Raw genomic sequence first — 23,858 nt, 5'->3', positions numbered from 1 at the left:
CGGCAAACATACTTGCGTAACACATTCAGGCATGCTTTTCGGCGTCCAGAACAATCTTCAGCAGCGCGCCGCATGTTCATAAACAATGCGCTTTCGTATTCATTGTTGGTGCCGTTCAAGTAAAATAACTATCGGTCATATGCAAACTTTCTGTAAGCAATCATCATCGTGTCATTTAGAGCCGCCATATTGGAGTTTTTTTTGGCCAACTTCCGTCTATGGACGAGGCACATCAGGATACAACTAGGTTTTCATTGTATTGGGACAAGGCTTTCGTGCATTCAACGAATTGCTGTCCAGTTCACTTAAGGCCAGCTGAACTATGTGAACTATGAACCAACTAGCTCAGCTCAAGCCTGTTGCTGTCCAGTTGTGGTGAAAACAAAAAGAGATGGCAACCAGGTTGTGAAAAATGTACTTTGGGGGAAAGAAACTGTCAAATAAGTAATTATGTGTGTTTGTTTAGACAGCCGGAAGTTAGTCAGCCATGGGCGTCTGCTGTCTCAGCTGAGAAATTTAGCAAGTGCAGCACCACTGCCAGGCCGGGGTCTTTAACGTGCATCACTCAGTAGTGAAAAACAAACGCTAGCGTGTACGATGCTCATGCAAATCGAAACGGGCAGGGGTGGGGATTGAACCCAGGGTGCTTGGTTTCTGCAGCACGAGCTTTCACTCTACGTGCTCCAAGCTGATTTGAGCCAACACGCTCGGCCACCGATCTTCCCAATTGTCAGCAACGAAATCGCAAGACTGTTCATTGAAGCAGTAAACTAAGCGATCCAGGTAAGTGAACGGTCTTTATCAAAAACGCAGCTGGAAGGTTTCAGAACTTCAAACGGACTGCCAGTATATGTGATCATATTTTTGATCTGTGGCTTCCATTTCGCCGGTACCGATGTCTCTTGGGCGAGGCTATCGGTATGAGAACCCTCCCCTAATATGGCAAAGATTTGATAATTGATCATAACTAGACTAGATGGCACTCCTTTATGCACGAGGTGTATGCGGAGAGCAAGTCGTCTGCTTCTTGTGCAGCAGTTGCAGTGACGTCAGAACAACGCCGAGTTCTGATTGGCTTTGATTGAAGGGATAGTGGGTAGACCGCAATGCTAAATACCTCAAGGTCTACCCATTATCTTTTTTTTTTCAATCATCCAATAAGAGCTTGGCGTTTTCACATCATCGCAACCACTTGCAAGAAGCAGACGCACTTGCGGTGCGCAACGCGCACTTGCGGTGCGCATTGCTCACAGAGTGGCTCACGGTGTTTGGGAGCAGTGATCGTTAATCGTTTGTCTCTTAAGAGGCATAAAATACAACACGCTCAGGCACATCGAGTGGAGGCCCGTCTGTAGGATTCCTTGGACTGACTCAGCTGCGGGATACCGCGAACGTTCGCAAGCAAAAAAGGTAAGTGGTTGTACCTACTCAAGACACCAACGCCTTATCGACTCGGTACTATTAAATCAAAAGTCGGTCACAACATTTTTTTTTTTATATATATATAAAGAAACTTACGGAGATTTAATACGCACAAACGGGAATTATGAGCCTGAGCAAACAACGAATTTACATCTTCAAGCTTCAAGCCAATGCCAGATGCACGGCAAGCGTTCTAAATATACATTACAAGCACGACTCGAACCCAGATGTAGCGTTCGTGTTCGCATTGTCTGACAGTGTGCGAAACTATTTCCTAACACTCAGGACACTAAAGAAGAAAAAAAAAAAACGAAACTTTGATTTGCTTCTGTACTTTTATCTCGAGTCGAGACCATCGTACAACCGTGGCCCCTACCAGAAAGCACAAGTCAGCGTCCAGCCCTAAAACGACGGCACGTGTACCAATCAATTCGAGATGCTCGCACATATCCTTCTCTCCAAGGGGTGAAATCTGTCGTACACGTATATGTGTATACATTCGCCGTCTTTATAAAGAGGAGAAGGAGTTCCTTCCGCAAGTCGGCGACGGTGCTCCGAGCCGCGTCCTCCGAGAGCACCACATGTGTCGTGAGGAACTCTAATCCTCCTTTTAATTGCGCGCTCGAAGAGAAGAAGCGGGAAGCGGCGACGGTGCAGGTAGAGGAACGCGCAGAAAAAAACAGATTACGGCTCGCCTGGGCACAATGGCGGCTGCCGCCAAAGGTGTCCGTGGCCGTCCGGGGCACGTCCCGGCTGACCCCCGACGCCCTTGCGCAAGGACAGTCCGCGGCGGCGCTCCGATAAGGCCGACGACGGTCCACGCGTCCAAGTGGCTACCACCGGATGCGCGTGCCGCGGCGTTCGCGTTGTTTCTGGAATGGGCGGGCGGGCTCAACGACTTCCGCCTCGGCGACGATGCAGAGGATGGACTGGCCCTCGCGCGACCACCGCCTCGCCCGCCTTGCTCGACGGGTGCGACCGTGCCACGATGGCCATTGGTCGCTGTCCCGCTTCATTCGGCTAGAGAGAATCGTACACCGGGCACCAGTCCGCGGTCTCGCGGCTAATGCGGCATACAAAAGAAAAGGCTACCTGCAGACAGTGTCTGGGGTGTGTTTCTCCCTCTTCTGACTTCCCTGTCGCATACTGGTCCGACAAAAACTGCATGTAGATTTGTTCGAAGCAGGCACGTAGCCAGGATTTCGATTTGGGGATGGGGGCGGGGGGGGGGGGGGGGGGGAGGGGGGGGGGCATGGCAAAATGCTGTATGAGGGGGAGGGGGAGAGGAAGGCCCCAGCAAAATGAGGATTTGGGGTGGGGGGGGGGGGGGGGGGGACGGGGGGAATTTCCCTGGCTACAAGCCTGGTTCGAAACCTACACATGTCTATGGAAGCAAACATGCATTCGTCGTAATCGAAACCGTGAGACAATCAGAAATAAAAAAAAATGACCGCATCTCTACGTGGTGATTGATGTTGATTGGGGGGAAGATCTGGTGGTGCTGATGATACTGATTTTATTGTTCATAGGTAGTGCTGATGGTGCTGATTTTTTTATTGCTCATAGGTAGTGCTGAGTTTAGGATTGCGTTTCGACTTCATTATTACTGCTTTATGGTCGGTGAAATGCATAGCCAGTGGTTCTTTTAGCGGATCAGCTTGGATCCGCTAGAAGCCATGGGAACGCATCTCCACCGTTCAAGTCAACGGTCCATGTCAGAAAGAGAATGCTTGGTATGGAACGTGCTTATATACGCATTTGGGCATTTGACCGCAGCGCCCTCTCGTCCATAAACGTTGAGCCAATGCACGCAAAGTTTAACGCGATTATATACGCATTTGACCGCAGCGCCCTCTCCCGTATAGACGCTGAGCGGCTACATGCAACGTTTCATTCATGACATCCCCAGCTCTTGAGTTACTACCACATCTCAGAGCCCCCTACTCGTCCAGCAGTCGTGGCCGAGTAAATAAGGCGATGGACTAGAAATCCACTGGGGTCTCCCCGCACAGGTTCTAATCCTGTCGACTGCGCTAACATTTTTATATATATATATATGTGAGCCAGGACGCCGGACGGACGGACGGACGGACAAGGCTAGACCCTAAGAAGCTTCGCCACTAAAATATAAGATTTTGTGCCGTCTTGTCCGTTATTTTATTTCTCCTTATTGTCTCAGAGTTTAGAGTATGATGTTTCCTAACCAGATCGCCCGCGTCAGAGATTGCCGTCGTCAGGGGTTGTGAACAAACCTACTAATCAGCAAAATATATACCTAACCTTTGCTTTTTACTTAGTGGAAATTACTATAGGTTTTCAATTAGAAGCTTGCCAAAGCGTCATCGAACCCCTCAATTTTAGGACTCTCCTGAAGCAGGCGCTCAATGACGCGTAAGGCCGGTGATTAGTCTTCTACACGTTACTCGAAAAAAGTAATCGATTACAATTACTTTAAGTTAAGAAGTATTCAATTAGTATATTACTAGAGAGGAAAGGTAATCAATATTTACTTGAAAGTGCAATCCTTACCTTTTGGATTACTTGGAATTTTCCAAACGACAGGTTTTTCTACCGGTTTGAAAATGGAACTTTCGCTCTCTCCATTGTCACATTTGACCCACCGAATTCCAAGCTACTCATCTTCTCAATCCAACAATTTCGGTACAAGGAATCCCCGAAAGATGTCTCCGTTAGGAGACGTGGTTCGCGGATTCATAGAAGGGCACTCTTAAAGGAACACTGCAATGAATAACTCCTTTTTAAAGGGACGCGTTTATTTTTAAAGAAATTACCACGAATTCTTTTTCTTTTTTTTTTAAGAGCAATATTTAGGCTTTTAGACGCAAGTGAGGTGCAGAATGTGGAAGTCGCAGCCCACTAAGCCTCGTCTTGTGCTTACAAGGTGCTTGACAGGAGAGACATGACTGACGTGTCAAAGGTTGGTTGTCAATTTGTTATCTCCGTGCCGTAATAGTATATTAATCGACTTTTTTTTTTGTCTGAGAAGCAACTATTTAAAATTGTTTTCAAATGTACTCTGAGAATGCTTCTCCCGCTTTGATTTGAAACGTTAGAACGAAATATGCGTGAAACGTGAAAACAAAAGATGCCATGCGAAAAAAGAAAAGAAAGCAAGAACATAAAAGTTGAGAGGACTGCATATTTATTTTGCTGCTTCTTTTAGTCCTCCCAGTCGCTTTTCACCGCACATCGACAGACGCTGACAGAGGCTTCTATTGGACCGTCGCTCGCGCATGATGGAACGCTAAAACACCGCTTTCGTGGTCGATTCTTGCCAGAGTTTTAAAAGCTTTCAGAAGCCCAAATAGCAGACGGACGAAGGCGAAAATGGACGCCGACGGGCAGCTATCATGTCCGTGTCCTACGGGCATGGTAGACGACGATAGACGGTGGTGGAATAGCAGACGATGCCGGGGGCTGCCTCACGTCTGCTCACACAACTGGTAGGCGTTGTCAGACGCCATACTAGACGCGCCGGATGTCGCGAAAGAAAGACGCCAGGCTTGTTAGAGTGTTCGGCCGAGCAGCCAAGCCAATCCAGTAGTAATGGGCGGGGTAACTGATTCGTGGGCGAGGCTTAAAGCGGGCCGTTACCTGCACATAAATTGCTCCTAACAGTGTAAGTATTGCACTAACATCTTTTCTTCTTGTGAAAAAAATACGTACCCCAACTATGCACCTTAAAAAAAGTTTTTTTTTCATTGCAGTGTTTTTTTAGGAAGGAGATGGGATAAATAGTCACGGTTAGAAGTAATTTTAGCACTTCCAAATGAAATCGTGTTACTCTTATGCTTACTTTGAAATAAACGTAATCCAATTATTACAAAATAACTTTAAAAAAATCGATTACAAATAATTTGATTACTTGTATTTAGCCCGCCAGTCTTGCACAAGTCACTCTAAAAAGGTAGAAATTACAGTTACAATTACTCTCGGTTTAAATGTAATCAAATAGATCACTCAATTACCTGAGAAGACAAGTACTTGGCCTTCCCTTTCCGGTTAATTGAGATTTTAAAAACAGCCGAATATTCTGCTCGTTTGAAAACGGGTCTTTTGTATTGTCTTACTGGTTGGATTAGAATCGCCGAATTACAAACTGCTCCTCTTCTCAATCATTCATTTTTGGTGAACCTTTCTCCTATCGGAGACTTAGTTCGATGATTCCTTCCTCTAGGTAACTTGAAGAAAAAAGAGCGCCATATCAGAAAGGCGAGGGGGAAAATAGTAATATATTCCAAGTAATTTTAGTTCTTTCAAAAGTAATTAGATTACCTTTGGAGCTTACTTCCTAATAAATGCATTCCAACAGCAAAAAAAAAATGACTTCAAACGGCAATCGATTGCAAGTAATTGGATTACTTGTAATAAGAGCCCTTCAAGTCTGGTATTCGCGACTCCAACGAACTCTAGGGGGCGCGCTGGTCAGGCAAAATGGCGGACGAAAGGAGGTCGTTTTCGTCGTTCAGCAACGCGGATCACCATAAATTTCTTGCAGTGCGATTTTTCGACGAGAAACCTTTTTTTGTAGTCAGATCGTAGTAATGACACGGCGGAAGCATAAAAAATAATTACTGGAAACGATGTTTGTCTCCGTGCTGCCTACGAGAACCAAGCAGTGATAGCAGATGGTTTGACCAGCGCCACCGTTGAACAATCGAAGGTGTAAGCAGCGTCCTCTAATGCCTCCACAGAATCAGCACTCGGGTTCCAGCCCAAGTGCTGATTGACTCTTTGAGTATTTCAGTCGGTGTTGCAGGCTAAAGATTTGGTGGGCACGGCCTACGCCAGCTAAAATAGCATCAAAGCCCGCAAACCGGCATTTCCACATCAGCGCAGTGAGACCATGCGCAGCCGCAACGCCGATTGGACGCGAGCATCGCGTCATCGTTCGGCCGGCTTTCCTGTCCAATTAGCGCGTCAAAGGATGCTCGACGTCGCGCTCGGGTCCAACTGTCGAGTTGGCGCCATTCGAGTGTTCTTTTTTCTTTTTTTAACAGCGCATGTTTTGTGTTATTGCTTCGGCGTGACGTCATCGAAGTACCACCTCGGCGTGATGCCACAGGCGAGGGTTTTAGCGTACACACCAACACATTGTTTTACAAAGGAGCCCGCGTTTTGTCCACGCCGAGTGCGGGCATTCCGCGTCGTGCGCAGGAACCAGGCTCACGTGAGGCGAATCTTTTACGCATGCGCAATGCCGACAGCAGAGCCACCGCCGTGTCGCGACGTCAGAGAGTTCAGTTGGTGCATGGTTGGTGTTAATGACATCGAGCCATAAAGTTAATGTACTCATCTAGAGGGGAAAGGTTCCGTGCGTTGCAACGGTCGCCTTCGGGGGCATAGACGCGGACACCGGCGCTCCCATCCGTGGTCCCGACGGGCTCAGATCACGGGCGACGCTTTAATATACACTAAGAAGTAGGAAAACATCAGGTATGCACTCATAGTATTCCTGTAGCTTCGTTATGTACTTTGCGAAAAAGACGGGCGTTGTCGCGCGTTGTATAAAAAGAAAGAAAGTTGACGAGCGCTCGAACAACTTCGAGACGTAGCGGCAAAACGAACGCGCCCAATCCTATCGTCTGCTCTCTTTGTCCGCTTTTCTGTCGCTCCCCTTCTCGTTCTTTCTCCCGGGTACATCGATGCCAGCGCTCAGGATTTGCCGCGTTCCACTCCCGTCTTTCCACCCCCGCATCGAGCTAAGTTGTTTCCCAATCTTCCTAATGTTTTGAAAATGCCAGTGCTTCGCTGCCAACTTACGCCTCTTTTTTTCTTTTTATTTTCTTTTTCATCTTGTTTTTAGCATTGCGATGTATCCAAAGTAACCTGCTCGTTCTTTCTTATCAAATCGCGTCCAAACTGCGAACGATATAATGCTGGGGGTTGTGTACGCTACCTTGCCATCGAAACATAATGAAAAGCAAGTGCGGGCGACCTACGTAGCCGAACGAAAAAGAGCCTTCATTGAATAACGACAAAAACAACACTCGCAAAAATAATAATAAAGATAGATAATGATGAACGGAGCGAGACCTGCGGCTGCTTCCAGCATCTCCCGAGAAGATCTCTGATGAACAACAGACCTGCAGTAATCGCCCCAAAAAGAGACCGCTCCCTTTCTCCGATGAAAGAACAAAAGAACGTAAAAATACATTTAAAGAGGGAAAAAGAAAAGAGGAAGGATGGCAAAAACGTACCAGATTCCGAAGCCTCTTGAAAACCTGCAGGCGTTGTCATGTACACACACGCAAAAAAAACCTCGATCCCAGCCCCCCTCCCCTCCCCCACCCCCCACAAAAAAAAAAAAAAAAACTACGCAACAACACGTCAGCCGACATTACGCTCGAAACACATACCAGCTCAATTCGGTACACAATTCATAACAAAAAAAAAAAAAAGAAAACGCGTAAAATTTAGTAAAAAGTAAAAGGCCACACCTCCTTAAGTAGATTGTAACCCGAGGCGGTAGCTTCAGTTACGCGAGAGGTAACAAGAAAACGGTTCAGTGGAACGTTACCCCTCCTCAATAATTTGAAGGAAAAAAAAACCATAGAAAAAAAAAACAGTCACTTAAACAGAAAACGAAAACACCCTCAATCGCTTCGAAACAATCAAACGACGACTCCGCGGAGCAAACGGTAAAACGCAACACGTGAAAAGATGAGAAAAGAAAGTAGTAGTTGACCGTAAAATAACTATAATAATGACGAGGTATGTGTATAAGGCGCCGTGTACCTCAAAGTCCAATTATAGGTATCGCCTTTTCTCGGACGACCCTATATACCGTTCGGCAGGCTCGGTACTGCGCGCCACTGAAAACAGATCGGAAGCCGGGGTAATGATCGCAATCAATATCGCTTTCGCCTCGCCCCTTTAAGTCTTCGGCTGGATAATGAATGGGATCGGCTGTTAGCGGGCGCAGCTCCAAAGGCTCTTTTATTCTGTCTAAAGTCGGCTGCAACCTTCGAGTTTCAGCTAGTATATTGTCTTTTAAAGGAGCTGTGCAACGATATTCAATTGGAATGTTTTTCTCTCTACACTAGCTTACTGGCACACCTCGGACTCAAGGATACTCACACGCAACACCATTGTCCAAGAAACTCCTTTGTTGTGGTGTAATTTCAAGGACAAAAGCGATCATTTTCATTCAATCTCTCCTTTGCAAAATTTATGACGTAACTCGGGGATCGCAGTACACCCAAGTGACGATATTTGAATGCGGTTCACAGATTGGACCCGAGCATTGCGTGGGCACTCGACTTGGGCTCGTGACAATTGCTAGCTCGAGAAGCATTCGGGTTGTGACCCGTGTCCAATCGCTGCAACGACGACAACAGCCGAGCCATAACAATGTCTGGAACTCAGCGCGTGTCCTGCGCTTTGCCAACCCCTGCGCGTGGCTATGATCAACACTGGCGGCATATAATCGGCTCCAGATCACGTGGCCGCTTGTTCTGGCTGCGAGTTGAGGGGGTGAACGCTGCTCGTTTTTCTTAAATTTTTTTCTGGGACTTCTATTGCGTGGGGTGAAAAACGAACGCGTGTTTCATAGGTCATTAACGTTAGGGATCCGATTTAAGCGGTATTTGTGCACAGTACAAAAATTGTTGCATCGCTCCTTTAAGTCATATTTTCGTGGACAGGACTGGCGCATAATATGATTGTTGATTGTAACGAACGTTGGACGCTGGTTTAAAACAGCGTAAATGAGGTAATTCGTTTAAGTCTGGCACAGTTAACGCCAGACTCGGATCATAGTAATATTGATATGACTAAATATTAGTTTATAATATTAGTTTAGATTTCCTGTATAGACCCTTTTCATGGCAAACGCCACCAGGCGGCGCTCTAGTCTTTGACGTCTCAGAAAACTTGCGGTTCCTGAAAAGAATGAACAAAGCCCACCATAACACCGCTGCTTGAAATGTCGATGAAACGTTTAATTACCAGTTCTCTAGGTGAACGCCAGAAATACGAAGACGCGCGAGATCTCTTAAAATGTTTCGAATATTCTTGTAAACCAACTTGCCTCTTCCAATACGTCAAATTGTAGAGCCAAAAACCCTCGTTAAACCTCAGTTTGTCGTCCCTGTAGCATTTATGCTTTCTAGCACTTGTGACATAACTTATAAGCAAGCTCGACGGGCTTCCAAACACGAAGCAACCGGAACTCGCTCGGGACGCAAGCGGCAGTTCATATGCGTTGACAGCAAAAAAAGTCTATACAGTGTACTTCTAATCCTTTTTTTTTTTTTCTTCTCTCGTATATAAGCGACGCTCATCACTATAACGTGCGGAAAACTCACCGGAAATATTTGTTTGTGAAACCAATTAGTACACAGTCTGTCCTTAAAGAAATATGTGCGATTTATTGTAAGGTCGTTTCATTCAAAAACTGGACTGAAAAGGGTATGCTCTGCATAGTCGACGGGGTCGCAAGACTCAATTCACGTTTTTAAACGCCGTCCCCTTGCCAGTGAAATATGCTATATTCTTCTAAATCAGTAGTGATTGAAATTTACTTTTTCTTTTTCTTCTCATTCAGATCACTGGTCTTTGTTGTGCTGAGGTACAACAAAATTTTAAGAAGGTGAGTTTGACCACACATGATCGCCTTGGCAACAATTTAGCAACTGCAACAAGACGCATCAGTGTAACGACCCTCGAGCCGCCTTATACTGCTTAAAATATTCGTTGTCAGGTTGGTTCGATATCGCATGACACGGTTTTCTGCCCTCCAGAAACGTTAAAACAGTAGCCGACAGAGCAACACAATATCTGCTGTGCTAGCAAACAGTCAAGCCGTCGTAAACACGTCTTCATCGAGTCTGTTGCGGGTGACTTCTCGTAAGACGGTCTGCCGGCGTCGTCTATCATGGTGATCTAGTCCCGCGTCGTTTGGTTATCGCAATTTACCTTCGAGGTGAGCGCGAATTGACTGAATTTAAAATTGCTTGTTCGAAGAGACCTATCACTACTCTATTCGGCTAAGAACTGCTACGAGCGTTTAAGTTACAGTATGATCATGATTCCTCGAGGTTCCTCAGACAGGATGCTCTAGACTCACTCGATGGTGGCGACTGTCCCGCCGTTGAAGTCAATGTGTGTCGCGCGTAACTCGCTTTGATTTGCCTTTCCTGTAGCCTCTCGTCAGTAGTCAGTTCGGCGGAAATGAGTAAATACATAAGCGAATGGACGGAATAAAGTAAACACGAAACGATGCCCAGGTTGTAGTTCCATCGAGGTTCCCATAAATATACCCGCGGCTTCGAAGACACCTCTTCAAGAACACGTCGCCAGCGTAACCCATGGCGCCGTAAAACACGACCGGTTAGTGAAGTTGGGTAGACACTTCCAAACACCGTGTGTGTTTCTATTTTTCTATCCTCTCGCTGTGGTTCCTTTCCGACGGGACAGGCCGCAATTCCAAGAAAGACTCTCGAGTCCAGAATCGCGGTACAACGCAGAAGACCGCTTGATTGCGAGAGAGAAGCACAGGTAGTCTGGCAACCATCACACTACCCTCCTCCCCCCCCTCCCCCCCCCCTCTCAGTTTCCACGATGTATCTCCCTCCTGCTCTCTCTCCACTTTGAGTAGCGCCCGCGGCGCCACCTACTACTCAAGCTCTCCAAGTCGGCGGGCTTACGCGCTACCGAAATTGAGGGGAGAAGGGGGGGGGGGGGGGGGATAATAGGAGGGAAAGGGGGAGGGAGAAGAGATGGCTTGGGGGGTGGCTAAATGAGCGATGGTCGAGTCTGGCAACACGGTCAGCTCCTGCGATTACTCCCCAAGCCCCGCGGAGGCTAACTCGACCCGTCTCGGTACTGAGGCTTTACTCACTTTTGAGCAGAAACCGGCCTATCCTCCTTAAAAACTATTCTGACTTTTTCTACATTCCTTTTTTTTTTTTTTTTTTTTGCTACGTTTGATAGTTTTTGTTATCCACCTTGGTCGTAAACGATATTTAGCAAACCCAAGGAACGATATGTGTGGCGTCTCTATAGTGTTATTAAGTTTTTGCTGCCTAGGTATTTACTAAAAATATTAAAAATTTCACGCCGAGTATATTATTTTTGAAACCCGGTGTTTTATTGGAATCTACCGAAACAAGAAACATCAGGTGCCACGTTTTTCTTTTTTTTTCTTGTTAATTTACTCTGTGTAGATGCAGAGATAAAGGTGCTGTGCCTCACAAAACCTCCCCTAAAATTTTTCTGTGTGTGTGCGTGTGTTTTTAACCTATTTTTCAGCAGGTAGAATGCGGAATTGAAGCGATCCTAGCGGCGTAGTCCCTCGCAAAGCATCTTGGGAACCCATTAGAAACAGTTTCCGTTTCGATTTTCAAATCTCACTTCACAAAATTCCGTCACGACCCTGTATTTCCGAATAGGTGACTTTCCGTAAATTTAAGATACTGTTGATGTTGTATTGGGGCAGGCTTTCTGGGGGCTGCCGACATGCCAGAGTTTGTGAGCAGGTAAACACAGAACTACGATAGCAGATGGAAGAAGTGATACTAGGCCGATCATCCTGTTCTACTGTATCAACGATGCCCTAGGCTTCTTAAACTATCCGTAAAGCTGGAGGTTCATGCTGTTGTAGCCAAGCCGCCAGAAAGGTATGGGACGTGGTCAGCCGCACTCCTACGACTCGCTAAGTCGAGGCAGGTACTTACGGCCGCTGGAGGTCCGTGCTCCAACGGGGCTTCTCACGAAGATGAATGGGCGCTGACTCTATTTTCATGCAGTGCTGAGAGGCACTATTTCGTTAACGGAACAATCGAAACCGAAACCATGCCACTCCTCTCCATAGGCCATGCCTCCCCAGGTATCATAATGCAAAGCGCGCAGTGTTGAATGCAGGGATTTTCGGAAGTAGTCTATTGAACCTAGACATTTCTAAGCTATAAATTATATAAATGTAATCATAATTGAAGCATCATCCACTCATGTTATTTTTATTCTCTCTTTTACTCGTGCGTGTTTGTGTGTGCGCGTGCGTATGTGTGTGTGGTCAAACCCACCTGATATTAATCGTACAACAAACATCAACTGTCTGGAACCTTCTAGACGCAGAGACGTTGCCGCAGAAGATGGCGGTCGCCACGGCGCCAGCAGACGACATGCACTCAGCATGACACCCGAATTCAGGGTACAGACAGAAGAAGAACCATAAAACACGGGCATCTTCAGACAACAACCGGAGGGACCGCGACCAGGCATAGCTCACCTCGCAATCGGAACGAAGGAAAAAAAAAATACTCGAGGAAAAGAAAGCATTTTAAACAAAAATACCTTCACCACCCCGGAGAAACAGGACCTGGTGAGGAGGGCGACGCGGAGAAGATGGTACGGCATCCGCCGTCTGCGTTGTCATCTTGCCGAACTCTTCAGGCCGCTTGACAGCCTACATGACAACGTTTAATATTCGCATGCCCCAAACCTCGTCGGGGGCGGCACAACAGGTTTGTTTTTGTGACTTTGCTCTGTTCTTTCTTTTCTGCTCTGCGCTTTCCATATCGGCTTCTTCGACTTGTGGGATGTCCCGACTTGCCGGAGGACACCCTCTAACCGGATGCACGCGTGTTGGGCCTTTGCTAGCGCGGTGTCCGCGTTTCACGCCGGCGTGTGCCTCGCTGGCATCAGGAAGCCTCTGGAATGCACGCGCGTCTTCCGACCGAGTTTGCTGAAGTGTGGACTCCCCGGGTATAGTCCTCCTTTTAGGGACTCAGCGTCGTCGGTAAAACTTGGAATGAAACGCTTGGCTCCTCTCGGCCGTCGCTTGTCTAAGCTGCCGTCCGAGTATACTGCAAGTTAGGAGTAGAAGGACGAACTCCTCACACAAAGCCCTAGGCTCTTTTCACTCTAGTGAAGCGAACGCTGGTGAGAAAGCAGGTGAAGATGAGGAAATCCGAAATCACTGCGACCGGGAGCCTGCTACCATGGGATCGTCACCTCCAGTCGGACATCCTTAATCGGAATTAAAAACAGCGCGGAAAAACGAGGACCAGACAAAGAAGTGACACGGACGTAGCGCTGACTTACAACTGAGTTTATTGAACGCAAAATCACAATATATATTTGCGGTGTCACGAACGTTCGTGACACCGCAAATATATATTGCGATTTTGCGTTCAATAAACGCAGTTGTAAGTCGGCGCTACGTCCGTGTCCCTTCTTTGTCTGGTCCTCGTCTTTCAGCGCTGTTTTTAATTCCGAAGTATGTACCAAACTCGCCCAAGCCTCAACTTTAGCATCCTTAATCGCCCTCATTTTTATTCTCTCGCACTTTCAACGTCGCGTCAAGTAATCCTATGGTTTTCAATGAGCATATTTTATCGCCACAGATGACTCGGGGACCATCGGACGTAGTCTTAGTATTTCCCGATGGGTAGTTTGTGTATACGCGACTACAGAAGGTTTGTGATATTTCTTTTGGGGCTTCATGTGTGTCGTCCGAGCGTGACGGCGACAGCGCGAATTGTGTCGGCGTAACTCGGTGCTGCTTGTTGCCGGTGGTTCAAACGAGAGTGCCTTGGTCCGCGAGTGTTTTTATATGCGACTGTCACGACAGTCGTGTTTTCAAATAGGACGCTTTGACAGCATAATTAGGAACAGGTAGAGTCCCCGAACAAAATTCGAACGAATCTCGTTAACAAGCTTCCCCCGCCAATTATGTCGGTTTTCGCGTCAAAAACATGCGTTAATATATGTCACGTGAATTGAATGGATCCGTCCGGTCGTTGTGACAAAAACACTCAAAGCTCGTACCATGGCTTCTTCAAAACGAATTTAGCCCTTGCTTGTATGACAACGTATAGACGACACAGTCAGTATTCTCTATATAATTAAAAGAAGTATAAGTGGATCGCGAAAACAATTAATAAGAAAGTGGCGGCCGATCAAACCCATTTGTGCATAGAGAATTTCCAAAATTCGCTTCCGAGTTTTGAACCAAAAAAAAAAAAGGCAAGCTCTGAAAGCTTGGCATCTTGGTCCAGACTGTTAGCGCTACATTTGGCTAGAGACTGGGCGTTCTGCGAGTTCATTTTTACGGCGAAAAAAGCACCGAATTTATTTTTAGTTTGGCATTTCTGCTTACTCTCGTTGTTCGTCCAACGGGCTCCGCGTGGAGTCAAGAAACACTGTTCATTTTGCGGCACGCGAACACGGTAACGAAGCCGCAGACTCAAACGAGCAACTGGCACTAAACGAGTCAGCTAGGTAGCGGCCACAGCTTAATAATGCGGTCGAATCCGGCTACAGCGACAGCAACAGTTAAAACTTACGGGTCAGAAATGGCGACAGTGAGCGGAGTGCGCGGAACGTAGCTGAAGTCATGAGGTTCGAAGACGACACCAGCGGGAGGCGGCGATGTGAGCTACCCTCTTTTCACCTTGTCATGGACCTCACCGCACACTACCTGTCATTATATCCTATCCAGCGTTGTCAACGTGTCACGTGACAACGCACCCCGCACGTCGTCGCGCCGCTCTCGAGGCTCACGTGACACTTACGTGGCGTTGGATTGACTCGAAGCATTCGTTGATTCGCGTGGTGCAGGTGAAACATAGCAATTATAGTACTTCACCTCCGTGACGCAAATGAATCGAACCTACGAGCCAAGCCAACGCCGTGTGAGCGTCAGTTTACCTACCCTTCAGGAAGGGTTGCAACAGCGGGCAGGACGCGCGGTCACGTGACATCTTCGCAGCTCTGGATTGGCTGGGATATCTCCTAGCGTTCTGCTGCGGTCCATCTTAAGCTGAAAGGAAGAGTGCGGTACAGCAGTCGGACGGTCGCATTAACCGAACCCGTCCTGCCTAAGTGGGGGTCGACAGCGTACGCCCACGCCGCTCGTTAACCCGGCGCTGAGCGAAGCAACATCGCCTAAGGGGGTCCGACAACCGGCCCCACAATGGCGGCCGACGGCGACAACGGCGGCCAGAGATAAGACCAGCGCCTGCGTCCATTCAGGGGCCTGTCCTTTCAATGAGGCGATGCGACTCGCGGAAGACATTGTCGTCTGCTTTGGCTCCTTATTATTATTGTTATTGTTGTTCTCGTCGTCTACTACTGGTCTTGCTTCTCGGAGTTGCTGCTCTTTTTCTTTTGCATATTTTTAAAGGCCAGCTTGTGTGTGCGTGCGTGCGTGTTTGTGTGTGCGTGTGTTTGTGTGCGCATGTTCGTTTCGTTGCATTTATGGTGTACCGTTGTTGGTTTTGTTTTATGGCATCGTTCTTTTGCGTTCTGAGCTCAAGCTCTGTGTACGTGTATATTCCTTCGTGTTTGTCGTTTGTTCCTCTTTTGTTTCCCCGATGTTTTTTTTTTTCGTTCTGGTTCGGGGCACGTAAAGTTCGGTGCTATGTTCACGGCGCTTGGTTGGCTAGGATGACTCGTCAGCTACAGTTCCTCATCGTAAGCTGAAAGCCTGAAACGGAGCATAGGTAGGCGTGCATTTGCTCCCTTGCCCCTGCTTCGTTTCCTCGGCTAGCTTTGAGTCCCCTCTATACTCCGTTCACCCTTAAGCTGAGAGTGCGGAGAAAGCTTGAAAGCTTTCTCCGCACTCTCAGCTGGTCGGACCAGTGCTTTTTTCGTCAAACGATCGTGCTCCTGCCCACACCAACGCGCTCAGAGCGGGAGGTAAAGTAATACACCCTTTACAAAAGTGCGTGCAACCTACACCCCTTTGCCACTTAAAAAAAAAAAAAAAAAGACGTTTTTTTTTCCATTGTTGATACGCTGCGGCAAAGCAGTTCTTACAACATTTGCTCGTCTGAGGAAGAAGCGATGCTTTGGGCGTTTGAAGCGTGTGCGTCTTGATTACATATATCCAGACTTGCACGTAACGCGTTGCAAGTAATGGATTACTTGTAGTCGATTACGTTATACTGTAATTTTGTAACGCTTCAACTACTTGCTTTAAGGAGTAACGATCTTTGTTATTGAATTACTTTGTGTTGTCATCGATTACAAAATTACCCATTAAAATGTTTCTCTTTTTTTTTTCTTTTTTCAAACAGGGGGGGGGGGGGGGGGGGGGGTAGATGTGTTGGAGTCACTCAGCTTTGGGCAACGGTCAATTTTTTTTTTTTTTTTTTTTTCGAAATTACTAAGCACGGGACCTCGAGGTTCAGTAGGCCATTTTACTATGCTTCGTTTCCTGCGTACATTTTTTGGGGGTTACACCGGAGACTACGTCCTGGTATGACCTTACCCAGCCTCTTGTGAATAGTGTATTTAAAACGCACTCTTTTTATTTATTTATTTGTTTTTCACGAGAGGGATTGGGTATGTTGGCGTCCTCTCACTCAGCTTTAAACAAAAACGGTCAGTTTTTATTTTCTTTACTTTTTGGGATAACTGAGCCCGAGGCCCCAAGGATTATGCTACCGTAATAAAAAAGAGTTGAATAAAAAGTAACGTGGGAAGTAATCGATTACTTTAGAGTAAATTTTGGATTACTTCTTTTAGGCTCTAATTGTAATTGTAATCGGTTACTTTTTACAGTGAAGTAATTGTAATTGTAATCGGTTACTGTTTACAGTAAAGTAATTGTAATTGTAATTGGTTACTTTTTCTTTCAGTAACGTGTACAAGTCTGTATATATCTAGTCTAAAATGCACCTACACGTATCTCAATTATCCACATAAAGGGGAAAAGTAGTCTCGCTTTGCGAAAAAAACAAATTTTTGTTTTTACGGTTTTTGAAGTGAAAACGAGTATAGTTTAAAAGCACAAACGCAGTTCCGTTGTATGGCTCGGATTTTGTTTTGGTGTTTTTTTGTAGTGAAAGCAGCGATCGTTTCTTAATTTATACGTTTTGTGAGCATATGTTAAAGTATCACCCATGGCGATACTTTATGAAATTTTGATTGATTTTATTATACTTCAGCTGGCAATAATGCTAAAGCAATTAATCATCTAAATGCCCCAAAACCCATTATAGGGCCCGCAGGTCAATATTTCACAGGACGATTATATGAGTAAGAAAGGGCAGCAAAAACACACAAATATAAGCGCTGTTTTTTTTTTTTTTTTTTGTTTTTTTTTTCAGCAATTACAATATTCTGTTACCTCTGAGGTGTATCGTGTATGGAACACCCTCTCCTCAAAGGGACAATAAACTCTCCAAAATATTTCTAAGTTCCTGGATCGGACAACTATGTCAAAAAAAATAAAGTTTACACGAAAAATTTCTTTAGCATAATTATTACGCTGTGGGGCACACCCTGAGATAGGAGAGAAACCGAAATGGAACACGTTTGTCGAGAAATCAAATCCAAAAGGGAAGTTAGTTTGGGATCTGTTCCTGAACAGAAACGTGCCTCTCGGCGTAAACAATACGCTAAACGCCGTTTTTGTTATCAGAATAAAGAGGTGACCTGCGCGCATAACACGATTCCCCGTATACGCGGGAATAATTTGTGTCACTTAGTAAATCCAGCACACTAGACAGGGCTCAGCAACTGCAGGTATTGGCGGCGAGATATTTTGGTGGCGCCCTCCTATGGTTACCTCTCGTGACGTCATTACTTTGTGAACACGAAGTTCGATGGTGTTTGTAAAGAACATGGTGGAAGCTTGAAATCAGAGCTCTCTCAAACCAACACTGTCAACACCGTCAAAATTGCAGTTCTAACAATACTCTTATTTCCATCGATCGAAAATCCCTTGCTGACATCGTCAGCATTCAGCCAATCGTGCAAGGCCGATTACAGCGACGCTTTCGATCGCTCGCGTCTCAAACCCATGTAACCACCATCTTGGGAAAGCAAGTGGCGCCACCTATAGACAGTTGGAGTCGGGAATCTTCTTGAACTGGTAGGCACGCATAATATGAATCAGAGATGTCCCAGTGACCTCTGGTGTAGACAGACGTAAGATTTCATGATGCTAAAGGCCGGTTCACACCGGGACATCTTTGCTTCATAATAAACACGGCTACCAGTTCAAGTAGAATGCCTGGCACGTGACATTCGAGGCACGAATGTTTCGTTGACTTAAACGAAACCCATGTAAAACAAAAAGAAAATGGTGCTGTGTGAACCGGCCTTTATTCAGCCCCAATGGGCGTCTTGACTATTGTGTCCCCGCTGTAGACGAGAAATCTAGCCAGTGCTGATATTAGCGGTCAACCTGGGATCTTTAACGTGCATCGCGCAGTAGTGAAACACGCTCGCACGCCGGTATGCAATGCTCACCCAGATCACTACGGAAACGGGCGGGGATTCAATCTAGGATCCCTGGGTTCTACGGCGGGATCTTGCGTTACACGGGCTCTAAGCTGCAGTGCACGTTAACGCATAACAAACAAAAACAAATTCGTCGCTAGTTGTTTAGATAGCGGAAGTTTAGCCTGCCAGAGTATGGCGACATTGCGATATACCCCCCGTAGACGTGAAATTTAGCCAGCGCAGTCTACGACATGCTGGCCTGAGGTCTTTCACGTGCACCACGCAGTAGTGATACACGACCGCACGCAGGAACGATGCTGATCCAGATCGAAACGGGCAGGGGTGGGGATTGAACCCAGGATTCCTGGGTTCCGCTGCGTTATGGGCTAGCACACTCGGCCACCGATACCCTCCCCCGAGACAGTGGGGTCCGCTGTTGAAAAGGAAGCGGTTGATTGGTCCGGCGCGTGCGTAGCTTCCATCGCACTGTCGGCTTAGAACCGAGCACGTTGGTATCCAGTCCACCTTGCGTCTGTGCGCGCGAGCGTGCATCGTTTGGCTGCTGCTGGTTTGTTTGTTGGTTTGTTTTTCGCCGTGCCGGCGCTGGTCCCTCTTGGCGTCGTCGTTTTCGGCGGCGGCTCCGAGGGGCGAGACAAAAGGCCGCCACCTTTTGTGTCCGCGCCAAAGGCGTGCTCGTGAGCGTGACCGGCGTTAACTCGAGTTTCACGACCCTCGAAAAAAAGAGGGTGGTCCTGCCGCCGTCGGACTCCCGACTGGACGACGGTCTCGTTAACGACACACGCCGGTCGCCTCGCCGAAAGTTTCGAACCGGTCATGTATACGCGCGACTAGAATGGAAGGTTTCATAGTAACGCGTCGGTCGAAGAGTGACTAAGTACCGCTACTCGTTGCTCGAGACCCCCTCGAATAGTAGCTATTCCCTACCAGCGTTGTACACGTTCCTCCAAAAACAGAAACCAAAGCTCGTTCCTCGATGCTTCTCAACCTTGGAACGGATTCCAGCTTCCCAACACAAGTTACATTCAGACTTGTACACGTTACTGAAAAATAGTAAGGAATTACATTTACAATTACTCAAGGCTAAATTGTAATTTATTACAATTACAATTACCCTCCCATAAAAGTAACTGACCGTTACCACAAAAAGTAATCCGTTACTTTCGTGGCGTTACTTTTAACATTAATGTCCTCAAATAAGAAACAAAGGGAAAAGGATTATTCAAGTTCTTATTGTTGCAACGTGTTCCATTTAATGACCTTGAGTATTTTGAGCAACAGCTGGTTCTGGAAAGTCTCGTCAAACATCTTGCGGTATTTCTTACTCAATATGTCGACTGCTACGCTGAACACCATTTTAGCTGAGGCACTGGATGGGAGTGCCAAATCGTTCCTCACGAATGCTTCATTTTCTGCATCGAGCTTTTTCAGCGAAGCATGGGAAGTACGATTTACATCGGATAGAACAAAGCTTCGTCGTTGCAGCCGTGGCCTGTTATTCGAGAGATTTAGTAGATCCTTCCGATACCTCCGATACCCGCGATAACGGTACCTGATAACAATATGATGGATGCGCAAAGACGGCTGCGAAGTATCGGATATCGTTATCGGAGTCATCGGACCGAGCTACTAAAATTCTCCATTGTCTAAATCGCGAAGCTGTGGAAGTCATCAATAGCAAAACATAGTTGTAACAGTAAGGTGATAATTAAATAATAACTAAGGTTTGGCTCGATATTCTTCTTCCTTTGGTTCTGAACAGTTCGAGCCCCACTTGAGACGTTGGTGAGTAAAAAAAGATTCCAGTATATAAATATAAGTAATAGAAGAAAAAGAGGTACAATCCTAACAACAATTAATTAGAACTTCGCTTAAAACAAGGAAATGTATACGCACGTTTGCCGTGTGTTCCTTTCTTGGTGCCGCTCAAAAATGCACGGAGCACGAACCGATCAGTTTACTCCGGTGTTCTCCAGATACGTCCGCTGATGCCACGGGCAGCAAAGGGTAGAGTACTAAGTAAGCCGCGCTATGGCCCCACTCACGAATTTCACTCTCTCCTCAAGCCCAGAGTATCAAGTCTACGTCAGCCATCATTATGTTTTATTTGTAAAAATATCTGCAAAAATACTCCAAAAGCCGGGAGACGTCATAATTAAAACAAGAACACCGACTTGACATTACAGAAAAAACAACTTCATTAGACGTTTCGCCTCCCATGCGGGAGGCATCATCAGTAGTTACACAGCAAATGGAGGGTTCAACCTAAACTGAACGCTATTTATCACGAATGTCCGTGTAATGGTACGTTTACACTTGCGGATCCGCCAGCGAATCCGCCCAGCTTTTGCCGCTGGGGCGAAACGCTGGGCGGAAAACGCGGCGGCGAGCCGTTTAGGTCCGGGATCTATTTCTGCCGCCGAACGAGGCGTTTCGCTGACCGGATGTGACATTCTTGCGCGGCGCGACGCTGCCTACGTCACGAGTACGCGTTCTTCCGGGAGCAGCAACGCCCGGGAGAGAGAGAGCCGAGGCGGGAACTCTCGCGCCTTCTCGTCATATTTGTCGAGACGTTACGGGAACCGCTGCCGCAGCCGGCGCTGCCGCCACTGCTCGAAGGAAATAGATGTAAACACAACCAGCTCGTCGCCGCCGCCGCCGGGAGCGGATCCGCTCCCGCGGCAGCGGATTTCTTCTCAGGTGTAAACGTACCATAAGCTTCGTGGAGAGGGCCGCGGTTTTTGTTGCACACGGATGTGTCCCTGCGAAGAAACCACGATTCTAGAAGCTTTCGGGGCTTCTTCGCAGGGACACATCCGTGTGCAACAAAAACCGCGGCCCTCTCCACGAAGCTATCACGGACATTCGTGATAAATAGCGTTGAGTTTAGGTTGAACCCTGCATTTGCTGTGTAACTACTGATGATGCCTTCCGCATGGGAGGCGAAACGTCTAATGAAGTTGTTTTTTCTGTTATGTCAAGTCGGTGTTCTTGTTTTAATTATAAAAATATCTGCTTAAGATAAGATGCGTCCTGCTGGGGCAAAACCGGAAGAAGTGGAAAGGAAGACTATTACCATTTTCTAAGTGCTCGCAAAAAGCTGACTCACAAAAAGGGTAGGGTAGACGGAGCTAGAGTGCCTCAGTGTTGTTGGCTGCTGCGCCCCAACAACATTGAGGCACTCTAGACGGAGCGTTGTCTCGTGTGGTGACATTATGAAAACGGTCGTAGTCACTATAACCGGGAAGGACATTGTTAATCCTTTTCAGTGCACTTACCGCCTCGAGCTTCTCGTAGAGGCATACAATCACTTGGCGTCCTCCTCTCCCCGTCTTCGATCGCAATTAAAAAAAAAAAAAAGCAAAGGGACTAAAAAAAAAAAAACGGAAATACCTTCCCCCTCCCCCCCTTTTTTTTTTTTTTGTTGTTTTGTAGAAATGTTTATTTGGATTTTTTGACATTGTTGTTAGGGTCTAAAAAAATAGTTCAGGGGTTTGGTGTTGCATGAAAAGGCTTTGCGGAACTGAAGAGCGCCAGGCCTCCCTTTGCGCTGGTCAATTCGCGTGACAGCGTCACTGATATCGACTTTACAAAAACGAAAAAAAAAACAAGAAACTTTATTTAGAAGGGGCGCGGCGGGGGGGGGGGGGGGGGTTAATTTTGACAAAAAGAAAAAGTAACGGATTACAAGCAATCCGTTACGTCAAAAATGTAAGGGAATTACTTTAAAATTACTCTAGAAAATATGTAATTATTCCGTTACTAAATTACTGATAAATGTAAGGGATTACAAGTAATTTCGTTACTTGTAACGGATTACGTACAAGTCTGGTTACATTAGCTGGAAAGGAACGAGGACCGAAAGGATTACCGTTACATCTTGTTTTTTAAGATGAAACGTGTCGTTATTTTAACGTTACGTTTGCGTATTTTACTGATATATTGTGCCGGGTAATCCGTACATAAAATAAAGGGAGTGAATGGATATATCCGCATCGAACCAAGCGTCGTGTCGCTGCAGGATCACATTTCTTCTAGTTCTTTGTTTTCGACTATCTCTCGGACACTCTCTCGAAGAAACAGAGGTTGAAGTAGTCGCCCATGAAAAGCCTAAATGTCTACTAAATTTTTGTAATATTTCAGAAAGGAACACCGTTTCTCCTGTAACTCCCTCAAAAAACGTAACGTGTTCCTGTTCCCGTTCCACCGACACAAAATGGAACAGCGGACGTTCCTCCGTACAGCAATGGTTAGAACTAGCGCGTATAGCTAGGAACGCGATACGTATATACGTATAGAGCGGCGACAGGGTACGCGAAGGAAACGGAGCTCGAGCGGATAGCCTCCGAGGCGAAGTCAACGGACGAACTGGGATGCAATTGTGAAAAAGAAAACGCCGAGAGCGGATTTTGCGGCGAGGTCAGCCGCAAGCAGCGTAGCGTGTGAACGAGGATGGAAGAGGCTGGGGTCGATCGTCCCTGCCCGCTGATCAAAGCGGGTTACTTAAGCCACTGCACGAGAGCGGTCACGTTCGCAGCGCGCGCGCTTCAGCGAGCGGATCTGGTGTAACAGCGCAAAAAAGGAAATTGAAACACGTTCTAGTACGAGGTGCAGACAAGGGACATACAAAACGGCAGGGACGCCAGCTTCCTCCTCTGCCCTCGATATGGAGTTCGCTTAAATATATCGTCGCACAGATGACTTTTCGAGAACACTTTTTCGGCGATGTTTAAACTCGATTGAGACGTGCGCCGGGTTATCGTCGCACAAAGCCGCGTTTTGTATCTCTTCATCGGGAATTCTGAAGCTCTAAATCGCGCCGTCACAACAACGGTGCAACGAACATCCAACGTATACTATCGCAGACGATGTATGAGCTTCAGAATGCTTCCTTTCTCCTTAGGTTACCTGCAGGTTTCTAAAATGCGTTGTGTTCGGGGCCGGTGTGCTAGAATAAGAGTATTAGTTTAGACTGTGTGGCAGGCCTGGGGCGTTCACGCGCCCCAGGCCTGCCAAGCCTGGGGCGCGTGAACGCTTGAGCCGGCCTCGACTTTGCGTTTCGGAACGCTCGTAGCTTTGTCACTGCCTCTTTTCGCACAGCCTTAAGTGAGACGCTGATTCTAGCAAGCCGGCCCAGAACTATAGTAACGGAACGCGAACTCCAGGTCCCACTCTTTAAATTCTATGACAAATGGAGATACGACGAACCTTAAAAA

This window comes from Ixodes scapularis, unplaced genomic scaffold (assembly GCF_016920785.2).
Source record: "Ixodes scapularis isolate PalLabHiFi unplaced genomic scaffold, ASM1692078v2 PGA_scaffold4__175_contigs__length_147842914, whole genome shotgun sequence".
Lineage (NCBI taxonomy): Eukaryota > Metazoa > Arthropoda > Arachnida > Ixodida > Ixodidae > Ixodes > Ixodes scapularis.
This window is presented reverse-complemented; position numbering follows the sequence as displayed.